The sequence below is a fragment of the Colius striatus genome, chromosome 3 (assembly GCF_028858725.1).
Source record: "Colius striatus isolate bColStr4 chromosome 3, bColStr4.1.hap1, whole genome shotgun sequence".
Classification (NCBI taxonomy): Eukaryota; Metazoa; Chordata; class Aves; order Coliiformes; family Coliidae; genus Colius; species Colius striatus.
Window position 1 is genome coordinate 41,558,690 of NC_084761.1, and position 12,156 is coordinate 41,570,845.

Genomic DNA, 12,156 nt, shown 5'->3' on the forward strand with positions numbered 1-12,156 from the left:
CAGAATGCTAAAACACGGCACTGAGAGCTGGGAGCACGTGCTCACAAAAGACAGGGGTTTTGCCCCCAGTTCTGTGTCTCAGAGCCGTGGTAAATGGCACTGCAGTTCCAGTCGGGTATGAGTACACTTGCCTTTGTTCACCACATCCTGTTTGTTAGACTGAAATTATCTGTGCTTTAGCGTCTGTTGGTACAGTAAAACGCCGTCTGGAGGGAGACAGCGAAGCCAGTTTGTCCCGTGAGAGGGGCTTTTCCGAGGGAAGCCTTGCCGTCTGCGCCCACGGCCCCCGCAGGCTGCTGTCCCGCGTGTCGCCGAGCAGCGCGACCCGGCGGGGCCGAGGCCCGGCGGAAAGAAGCGCCGTTTCTCCGCAGTGGCAGGGAGGGGGAGGCTTCGGAACTTCCGGCGGCTCGGTGCGCCGTCCGGCCCTCTCCCCCGCTGCCGCCCTGGAGGCCTCCCGGTGCCCTCTCCTTCCCACGAGCCGGCCCCACGCCATCTCCCCATTACTTATCGACGTTTACGTGGGGCAGAGACGCGGCTCCCAAACTCCGGGACACCGGTGCGCGCCCGGCAGCCCCCATCCCCATCCACCCCCGCCGGAAGCACCATTCTCACCTCCCACCTGGCGCCGACCTCACTTCCTCACTTCCTGCGGCCGCTTCCGCCTCCGGGCCGTGCCGGCTTCTGCCGCCGCTGCCGCCGCCGCCGCTACCGCTGCTCGGAGGCCGGAGGGCGCCCGCCGGGCGGTGAGTGGGGCCGTGCCGGGGCGCGCGCGCGGGGGCGCCCTTCCCTTGGCCCGCCCGCGCGGAGGGGAGCGGGCGCCTCACGGGTGGCGCGCGGGGCGCCGCCGTCACGCGGGAAAGGGCGGACGGGGAGGGGGGCCGGGGCCCGGGCCGAGAGCCGACTGCGCTCTGCAGGCGGGCTCTCCCATCCCCTCCATCCTCCGGGGGACGAGGGCTCTCCGCATCCTGTGCCCGGCGTCGCTCCGTGGGCGCCGCAGCCTTGTCCCGGCGCGGGGCTCGTGGCGTTACGGGAGCTCAGTCCCCCGGCCCTGCGCGGGGACGGGACCTTTCTAGTGGCGGTCGCCAGGGCTGCCGTCCTCCGCAGCCACGCGGTGCGTCTCCCTGCCTTTCAGTAAAGCAGCACGTCAGAATGAACCTGTTCTTGCCAGTTTCCTAAACCCAGCCGCCTTCCTACCTGTAGTTAGTATTTTTACAGTTTTCCTCCCAGCTGAGCTGCAAGCACTGCAGACCATTTAGAAATCTCACTCGTGTTCGTGAACCGAGTGGCACAAAGCATCTCAAAGACTTACTTGTCGAGACAAAACGCTTTGAAGGAGAAGCAACAAAAGCAACAGCTTTTCCAGGGCACGTGGCTTTTGTGTGTGCTGGGGCTTTAGAAGAATCCTGCTTGAGCCAGGAGGGAGGGGCAGACAGTGGTTCGTTTTCCTGACTCAAGTGTGGCTAGTGAAGCCTTGTCCCAGCAAGACTATACCCTGCGTTATTAGGCTTTTTGTATTTCAGTCTTACCATGCAAGTACGCTTTGGGACAGAAGGAGCAGCCTGCTTTTGAACTTTTACCTCACATTTCTGCAACGATTTTTTTTTTCCCGTTAATTCTCAGTCTTGCATGCAGAAAAAAAGGGTGTTTTCTTTAACTGGCAGTAAAAATCTGATGCCTAAAAGCAAAGGCAGATAGGATGGAGACAGTAGATGGGGTTGGTAGGGGTTTTTTTGTTTGGGTTTTTTTTTTTGCCTCCATTTGCAATAGTCAGGCTTGTAGACATGCACAGGAACAGATTCTCAAACTCGTAGAGCTTTCTTCATGTGGAATTATTCTTGGAAGGGGAAAGCTTGTGACCTTTCAAAAATTGTGCCAAAGTTATCTTTAGTTGTGTTTATTTTTGAGAATGCTGTACAGAGGCAAATCTTTCTAGCTTGCCCAATACTGCTATGATATGTAGATTTAGTGGCCTCTGATCACACAAACCATGCAAGTGAAGGCTTTCAAGGCAGTTACAACTATAAGATACTGCAAAAGAAAAAAAAAAAACATTTAACAAGTTTCAGTTGTAACTGGGATGGTTTTGAGAATCTGACCGCTCTGTTATGTCCGTGGGAGCTGCTGGACAGTCAGGTCTTTGTAAATGCAATCTTCAGATGGAGTTACAACCATGACTCTATAATCTTATGTGAAAACTATAATCTTTTGTAACATTGTGGTAAAGTCATCTCTCTCCTCATAGCTGAAATGTGTCTGGCTAGGTTTTAAACTCGGTGCTGCACAGAAGATCAAAGCATTTTGAATAGAGTTTTAGACATTCCGTGACAAAGCTCAAGGGGGTCTTCAACATTTCTAAGCTATTAGTGTGGCTGTGTTTAAAGCTGAAGCTGTCATAAACTCTGTGGGCCTTATAGTAAAAATATCTTCCTCCCATGCCATGAGCATTTTGAGTTTCAGTCCAATGTTACATGCCCAGATAATACGAATTGGCATTTGTTGGCTGAGCCCAGAGGAGAGGTATTCTGTAGCAGCTGCTGAGGTACCTCATCGCCATAAGAGTTATGGATTTCAGCAATGGGATGCTTGGGTGGTGCTAAACTTACTCTCAAACTTCCCTTCCAAAAGTGCCTGATCGCTTGGGAAAACCCACAGAGGAAGCCTTTGCTGTACCACTTGTACTACTGACACCAATAGAAGCTCTTAAAATGGGGAGAAGATCCCAGTGCTTGCAGAGAGGCTTCTTCAGTGCAGTGTAAAATTGATAATATTCTGAAATACGATGAGTGGTTCTCTAATTTGCATTTTGCATGTATGATTAAGCAGCATTGGCCAAAAGCCGGGTGACAGCACAGGGCTCTGGAATGTCTCCCTGCTGCCTGGGCAGTTTATTCACATTAGCTTACTTCTGTGATCATAATTGCTCCTTTAAAAGTCCTCCTGAGTTCAGGAGTGCCGCTGCTATTGAGCAAGCTAAAATTATACACGCTGCAGAGAGAAAGGTGGGTGTCAACCTCTCTTTTGGAGGAACTGAAAAGGTTTTGCCCCAGCCCTAATTTCTACATTAAAGAGATTGAAAATTGTCACTACGTGCCTTCTTCAGTTGGGTAGAAGCTCCTTGTCAGAAAACATATTATTAACTCTGTCATGTCTTTGGCCTATTGTGCCTAAAGAGCAATAGCATTTTGGGAAGGCTTGCCCACACACTGCCATGGTTGCTTACACTCCGAACTGGAAGTAGTGATCAAAAGGCATTCCCTTTCCTTTCCAAACACTTCAACCATGTTTTCGTCATGATGAGGAACCTGGGTGATGTCACCTAGTTCATTAACATAGTCGCTTAAACAAAAAGGCAGCGCTTGATCTTATCCTTGGGACAAGGCTGCCAGTGAAGAGTGGAAAGTTTCAGTGCCACGGGCCCCTGTGAATGAAGGTAAGGTCCTGTGCTTTGTAGCCCCACTTCTTTGGTGGCATAAGTGTTAAGGGCTAAGAACAAGCTTCTCGTAGTCTAACAAGCTTCATCACAAACTGGTGTCACCTGGGTCGATGGGATTTCCTACTGGCTAAAGGACAGATACTGAGCATGACCAGAGATACTGACCACTGGCAGAACACCTCAAAGCCAGTGCAAATGTCTCCTGAGAAACCTGACATCGAGGAGTGGAAATTGGTTCTTCGTTTTCTGTGACAGAAGACAAGAAAAACCACACATTTTGTCAAGAGCAAAAGCCTCTTCCTTAATAAGTTGTGGGTTTTTTAACTGATTAAAAAAAGGCAGATAGAACTTCTGTATTCAGCTGTCTCAGTGAAATCTGTGTTTACAAGGGAAAGGCTAGGAACCTTTTTAAGAATGAAGCTACTTTGCTTACTTTTTTTACAAGGAATGTCTAAGCTTTGGGTGTTACTTTAATAAAAATAATTCCTGATCTTTTTATGGAATGTCTAAACTCTGGGCGTTACTGTAATAAAAATAACTTCAAACTCCAAGATTAACAGAATTGCTAAAAGGAGTTAGTTCACAATGAGAAAAAACAATAAGCTGAATGTGGAATTTCTGAACCAAGCCCTCGAAGGCAATTTGGGACAAAACTCCAGAAAAAGAAAAAAAGTGTAATTTTTATAAAATAGCCATCTATTCTCTTTTTCAATTCTGGCCAGGCACTACTTTGAAAAGTGATTCTCCCGTAGGAATGAGATGTTTTAGGAGAACTGGATTTAATTTTAATCTAACAGTGAAATGAAGAAGAATCCTAAAAAGAAGGGCTGCTCAGGTTAGGGATTTGCTGAACTTGGAGTCTGATAAAATACCTTACATCTGCACTTCTGAAGTTCCCTTCTGGAACTGGTTTTAGATATCCACAATATGCAGAAGGCACACGTGGGTCTATAGCTTGCCCCTGAGAAAGATGGCAGTTTAGACAAGACTGTAGAAACATTTGTCTTTTTTGTAATGGAATAGAATACCTATTTTGAAAATACCCAGTTGGCAGGAGGGCTGTGTTACTTTCCAAAATATCCTCTGCAGTGCATCATCCTCAAAACATAGTTTGTAATATGCTTTTGATTGACAGCATAGAGTGTGAAGCATAAATTCCTGAGTAGGAAAGATGTATGTTGGTTGTGCAATGGGAGAATCCATGTGATCTTTTTATTTATGGCACTTCTCTCGGATGTCTTTTTGGGACTTGAACAGCTGCTGTGAACTTTATCCAGCACAGAGTACTAAGTACCTTTGAACAACTCAGTTTTGCTATTGCTTCAGATCATGGCATATGCTCAGATGAGCAATATTAGAGCCAACTTCTCTGACACCATTTGTAAAAACAGAGCAGAACGCGGGGATCCCTTTTGCTGGTTGGTGAAAAGCTTCAAGTGGGGGGAAAAAAAGTAAGAATATCATCTTTGGTTGGTGGACATTGGGGAGTGCTCAAGGCATTTGATTTCTTTATTACTGTAATATGGAAAGAAGAGTGGACTGACAGATGAGGAAGAGTCACTTTTTCTTTTCAGAGGGAATGTTGAAAAGGTAGAGGCAGAGGCACAGGCTTTTTCAGTCTTGCCTCTTTGTGATCATGTTGCTGAACGAGAGCAACTGTTGCTTGCAGGAATTTTCTCTCACTTTGGTAAGGAGCTGTGGCTCATTGTGCATTTTAGTATGTGGCAGTGCCCTTGCTAAACAGATCCAAATCTACGGTCAGATAAGGCTTGGAATAATTGATGTTCTTGGCTTGACTAAATAACCGAGGTCACATGATCCCTAAGTGGCCAGCAGATTTTTTTCTTAGGCAAAGTATGTACTGCTTGTAATGTACATCTATTTAAAGCTAATTTTAGCACAACAGATCGAGAATTCTAGCAGACAAAAATTCCTTTGTTGGGTCTATTAAAAAGATTTCCACACCCAAACTCTTTTTTTATACAAGATGAACAGAAAATATTGCATCTTTTTGACTTCATATTCAGTAACAACCCAAATCCAGTAAAAGTGTTGCGCTCAAGACCTCCAAGATTACTTTTGCCACTGCTGATGGGAGAATTGTTCTGTATCGTTACTGTCTTCTCTTTCAACCTCAGCAAATCCTGAAGTGCCAAAGGCAAACCACTTGATGGCTCATCAGAAGCTGGTATGACAGTGCTATGAAACTTGTGGCTTGTACCACTGTTTGAGCGTTGCCTAAGAGCGCTGTAGAAGTACTCGGTTCCGTATGTCATCTTTACACATATGAGACTGAAGAAGAGGAAAGCATTTATGACCTCGTAGAAAGAAAGTGTTAATAGCATCACTCTTCAGCAGAGTTTCTAACACTGCCTGTTAAACAACATGGGGAGATCATTGAGAAGTACGCTATGGGATAGTTTAACTGCCACTGTGAGACCTGTGCTTTTACTGACTCTAATCAGTATACAATACCCAAATAGAGAAAAAAGTTGTATGTGGTTGTATTACTTAATGAACTAACAGTTGGCAAAGTTGTGCCTGTTTCTGGTTCTGTTAGTGCTGTTGCGTTCACTAAAGAACACCTTTTGTTTATGGACCATAGGCTGGAACAGGAGTTTTCTCTCAATTTTCTCTTTCCGTTGTTTACCCGAAGATCATAGAATCACAGAATGGTAGGGGTTGGAAGGGACCTCTGGAGTTCATCTAGTCCAACCCCCATGCTAAAGGAGGTCCACTTAGATCATGTCACACAGGAACATGTCCAGGCAGGTTTTTAAAATCTCCATAGAAGGAGACTCCACAACCTCCCTGGGCAGCCTGTGCCAGGACTCACTCATTCTCACAATGAAATAGTTTTCCTTATGTTTCAGTGGAACTTTTTGTGTTTCAACTTTTGTCCATTACCCCCAGTCCTGTCACTGGACACTATAGGAAAAAAATGCTGCCACATCCTCTTGACATATACCTTTTAAACACTTTTAAGTATTAATGAGATCCCCTTTCAGTGTCCTCTTCTCCAGGCTGAACAGTCCCAGTTGCTGCAGCCTTTCCTCCTTAACAAAGATGTTCCAGTCCCCTGATCATCTTGGTGGCTCTATGCTGGATTCTCTCCAGAAGTTCCCTGTCCCTCTAGAGCTGAGGAGCCCAGAACTGGACACATTACTCCAGACAAGGCCTCACCAGGGCAGAATAGAGGGGGATGAAGTGGTGTAATTTTCTTTTTGGTTGAGGCAAAGAAGTATTCTCTTGCTGTAATTCACCAGTTCCAAGCCCATAATCAAAACACTTGTGGTAAAACAGCGATGGCTGTGTGGTGGTTCTCACAGATTCTGTAAACACTGTCATCTTCTTGGGGGGCCACCTTTCCATGAGATATCAGCCAGACTTACTCTTTTGGTCCTTAAGACTTTGGGATTTAGAACCTGTGGCCTGGTATCCAAAGTTTTAGCTTCAGAGGCTGTGAGAAGAAAATGCATCCCAAATAGTTACTGAAACCAGGACTATATTTTGGGGAAACAAGAGGATCCAGAACCTCAAGTTTGCTTTAGCTTTCTTGTCTACTGCTTGCATACATCATTATGGGTTTTTTTTCCACTAAGCTTTTGTGGAATGAAGGTGTGGCTTTATACCTTGATGTCTTGCAAGCATTGCATGAGCAGAAATGGCAATGACTAATTTCATGGGAGTTTTATTGAGTACTTGGCATAATTATCATGTTGAATACATTATGAGCTCATCCATAATTAACAACGTAGGCTAAAATTACTACACAGAGGAACCTACAGCCCACAGAAACATAAGCCAAGAGCCAAATGAGATTGGCTTGATTGGACACTGTTGCTCTTTATTATGTGGAGGTGGGTGTGTAATCTTTTGTCAGAAGGAGAGGTTCCTGTGTGACCTTGAAAAGCCCAGCATGATATGCTGCTTGTCTTTTTGTGTTCCAGCTGCTTTTCTTTTATAACTAATTTTTTCAGAATCTAAGGAGGGGTTCAAGGAGCACAACACTGGGCAAAACAGTCTGCTTATAAGGATGACAGCTCTGGAGTGGAAAATAACAGAAAAGTATGCTTGCAAGATCTGGAAGAAATTCTGGTGCAGCTGACAGCTTCCATCAGATCCCAGAAATTCAGCATTAGCCATATTGCTGGATAACTGATGGAAGTTGCTACGTTGTTACCTTAAAGGGCTTCAGATTGTGTTCCCACTCTAAAACAGAACACTGTGGTAGGAGAGCTTGTGGTGCAAGCTGGGCTGGAGCCTTTAGAAGGTGAAGAGGGGTAGTTAGTAGCTGTGCTAGTTCCCTTAGTGCAAGACCAAAGAGATGGTTAAATGAAATTGAAAAATCATTGCATTTGAAACCTGGTGTAATTATACCACATTATATTACTGAGGCCAAAGTTTAGTCGGATTCCAAGCAGACCTGGACGTTTATATATGTAATGACAATGTCCAGAGTTGCAGCAAATAGGATTAAAAATAAATTAAGCATATAAACCTTCATGCTAATTGATGAGGTCAGGAAGGAATTTCCCCTTTGGGTGAATTACATGTCATTCACTACCCAAGCTGTTCCACCTTCTGAAGCATCTGGTCCCAGTCACAGGAGGCAGGATTCTCAAATGGGTTGACCAGCAATCTGACCTGTTGTGGCAGTGCCTAACTTGCTCTGTCTGGGTAGGATCTTGTTGAAAGGGTTTGAAAACAGCTTTTTTAAAAAAATTACTTTAGAGTTTTCTGAGGCCATCTGTACTTCAGTGCATGACTACTTTTCCGGTTCCCATAGGCAAAAAAGGACGACTGTTGACCAAGTGCCTTTAAGAAGTGCTGCACAGTGCCTGCTAAAATGGCAGCAGCAGCCCACGTAAAGATGGAAGTGACAGGCACATAAGGCGTTGCTGTATTGCCCCATATTTTAAAAAGGAGCTCTGTGAGCAGCTGAACTAGTGAACAGGAGTTTCCTGCAGCTCTCTCAGTTTTAGTGGCACTGTGGTACCTTCAACATCTCCCTTCTTTCTTTCTTTCCATTACACAGCAGTATCATTAGTGTCTGCAGTTTTCCCAACAGCACAGTGCCTCAGCAGTCTTTTTTTTTTTTTTCTACAAGCCTGTTGTAGGAGCCAAGTACCTGTGAAATCTCTATCCTTTTCCAGCAGATTAGTTTGAAACTGGCCTTGTAATTTAAATTTCTGTGCATGGGACAGTCCGTGTGGTTATGTATGTGACTGTTTCCTTGGGGAAACAAGGAGGAATATCAGTCTTCTAAGCAAGTTGCTGTGGAATACTTTTTCTCTCAGAGCTATTAGGTGCATGAATAGTTACACCAGATGATTGAGGCGTGGGTGCCTTTAAAACATGCCCTGTTTAATCTTAAGAGTTTCCTGAAGGTATAAGAGAAAGGCTTCCTTGCCAAAATATTGTAATTGAATTAACAGTCCGTCAAGTTTCTGTGTTCTGTTACTGAGCTACAAAATTCTTCTGCTGGTGTTGGCTGCTATGAAGATCAAAGTTAGATCTGCCAGCCTGCCAGTAAATTGTCTCTTGAAAAGAAAACTGCAAATTCCTCCATTGTTTCAGGTAACAGCCAGCGTCAGATCTTTTTGACAATTATTAATCTTTTTCTGCATGCCGCAGAGACAGGCCTGGATGTCTTGTAATCTGTATGTAATGGTGCATATGCTGAGTGCAGACATCTGATTAATGAGTGAGGATGTCAATAATAAATTAAATTACTTGACTGCAGTTAATTTATGATGCTCGGAGACAATATGGAGTTATGATAATTATGAAACAGTGAAATAATGGTTTCTGTTTCTTGTATACACTGATCATCATGATAAAAGATTAAGGATCACTGTGGCATAAAATAGGATGGTATCTGGACACATTCTGGATGTCCTGCTGACTGGACATGTGTGGCTGCTTCAGCTTTTGTGCTCTGTAAGCTCTTGAAATCTGTGATAGTTGCCTTTCCTGAGTAAGCAATAGCCTGTTTCTCAATAGTAGGCATGATCACTGAGGCAAGGGCTTTCAGACCTGTTTGCTTCCTATGCAATTTGGAGTGCAAGGACTTCTTGAAGAGTTCAGAATTGAGGGAATATACATTTTTCTTTGACACATAATCTTTGCTCGTTTCTGTCCGGTTACTGAACAGCTATTGTTTCTGCAATAACCAGAGTGTTGTTTTGCTGGACTATGCTGTCTTTCTGAGTGAAGCATGCGCGATGTATCAGCATGCTGCTGTGAAATGCTTTTGCTGAAGAAAGGTGGGTTTCAGATGGGAGGTGGAATTCTGAGAATTTGAGATGGTAGCTGATAAGAGGCAGGATCTGCTCTGCCTCTGCTGGGAAGAGATTTTGGTGCTAATGTTTATCTAAAGATGGCCTTAAAAGGAAGAGATAAAATTGCTTTCATGCTTTTACTGGGAGCTGGCCGGCAGAATGGTTTTGGTGCCTGCTTCTCTACCCAGAAGGCTGCATGGCTGGAGGAACTGCAGAAAAAATAATTTCTTCTGCAGCCTGCATTCAGCGTTGGGGCAAAATCATGAGGCAGGCAAATGATTTGGGCTGCTTGTTTGGACCCGAATTGGCTGTGTCTCCCTTTTGCGGATGAGTCATCCCTCTGCCTTTTTGTTGTTAGTGCTGCTGTTTGCTTTGGGCCTGCTTGCTCCCAAGTTTTGGATGATGGGAACAGATAGCCAAGTCCCTTCCAACCCGATGCCAAACTTTGTGGCGTGATTTTGGGGACAAAGACACACTGAAAATCCATTAGACCTTTGTCACCTTGTAGTTAAACTGCTGTAATGCAGAGGAAGGATCTCCTCTGATACTTGCTATTGTGTGGACTGTGGAAGTCATGTAGATTAAGAAGCAGTGGGGAAAGTAGAGGAGAGGCTTACATCTTTGCCTTTTGGTCTCAGCTGTGGGCTAGAGCTCCACTTACTTGGACAAAGGAGTCCTCGGTAGAGATGACATGCATGCGCATGCGTTGTTTTCAGTAGGGGCTAAGTTAGTCCATGGGTCAGCAGTTTCTTTTAGTTGAGCTGGCTGCTGCAGACTAGTTCTGCAAGCTTAGCAGCTGATAATGTTTTCCACAGCACATACAGCTAGCTGGTACAGAATTTCTTCTGCTCGTCCTGTCAGGAATGGAGGTGCAGATTGGGAGATTTCATTGATTTCCCCAATTTTGACGCACAATGTTTACGTATCTAGTTTGTGCTTTTGTGAAATGAAATCTCATTTCCTAAAAGGAACTTGAATGAAAGCTGGGATTTTATTAAAGACACAGAGGCTTGTTTTTATTCATCTTTCCTTGCTTCATCCCTGTGATGTTTCCTATTTTGCTTCTTGAGATACAGGTGTCATGATGAGGAGCTTCTCAGAAACAGAAGTGGATGATGAGTGGAGATGAAGAAATCATACATTTAAGAAGTTGGCTCAAGTTTCCGTTACAGGCATGGAAAGTTTCTGAGACCAAGCCATGTGAGAAGAACATGAGTAAAGAAGAGGGAGATGTAGACCCAGACTTTCTAGAAGGGATTGCAGGATTTGGGAGGACGCTGCACAAACGTCATGTAGTTTACTTGCTTATTCATTTACCTGCACCCTTGGATTGTAATACTTTGTTTGCATATCTGTTTGGAAGTTGAAAAATCCCCTCACATCTGTGTCTTTAATACAATCATGACTTCAAGGTTGTTTTAGGAAGAGAAGAACATTTCTGTAGTTTTTATGTGTGGATTAGATAGCTGCTGCTTTGTACTGGAAATCAATTTTAGTTTTTTGTAGAAACGTGCATTGAATATGGAAAAGGTCAGACCATGATGAAACAGGAAATCAGGGGAGGGTTGCTTGCTTTTAATAAACAGCCTTTGCATAAAAAGTGTGACAGGTGCATAGATAAAAGAAAAAAAAAAAGATAGTTATCCCTCTAGTTTTAGTAACCTTATAATGCATTGTTCTTACACTGTTCATAGATTTATGTCAGACTCACATATTAATTAGCTCAATCTTTTTTATTTGACTGGTGGTCACAAGAATACTCTAGATAGGTAAGATTTTTTGGCAAGGCTGTGGGGGTTTTAAATGCAGGTTATTTAGTATTGAGTTAGGGGAGAGATTTTTGGAAAGGTAGTGTTTTTAACTTCACGCGAAGCATCAAAAAGGACATACTACCTACACAGCCCAGCAACTTCCAGTGCTGTGAACAGTCTTGATTGTAGTAAGTCACTGATACAGAGTAACTAGGTTTTTGACATAGATGTATTTAATGTTTTAAAAGTTAAATGTATTTGCCTATATTGGACAGTGCCACTGGTAGAGGCAAAGAGCATCTTTATTTTTCTTGTGAACTTTTATCTGATGTTTTATCCTTAATAAAAGGCTATGGTTATTTTTGCATACTGACTGAATATTTGGCCTTTAAGAGTATATGATTAGATGGAAGAGTAAAAGCAGTTGTTAAATGACTGTTTTTCTAATGAAAATAGTTTGAAATCATGTAATTTTAGTTTCTTCCAAATAGATGTGATTAGTGTGTTGGATAGTTTTACAGTGGACATAAAGGGAACAGTTGAGAGACAGTGGCTGAGAATGTGTCCAGCTATTTTTGTAGCTAACAGTTATGATTTTAGTCTCTTAGATATTTCCATATATTTGAACGGCTAAATGACAATTGGATACAAAAACTATTTGCACTTAATATTATTTATATATTTACAT

The 12,156-nt window shown here is 43.7% G+C and overlaps 1 protein-coding gene across 5 annotated transcripts in view; it reads left to right on the plus strand.

Annotated features, from left to right (window-relative positions):
- Positions 1–426: 426 nt before the first annotated feature.
- The window catches only part of SLC20A2 (solute carrier family 20 member 2), a 64,270-nt gene continuing 52,540 nt past the window's right edge, over positions 427–12,156 (plus strand). For 2 of the 5 annotated variants that reach the window (XM_061992460.1, XM_061992461.1), the window contains exon 1: positions 428–743. The gene's annotated coding sequence lies outside the window, so the exon portion shown is untranslated. Of the gene's footprint in view, positions 744–12,156 lie in introns of all 5 variants that reach the window. The other 3 variants (XM_061992454.1, XM_061992459.1, XM_061992458.1) reach the window with 2 other exon arrangements.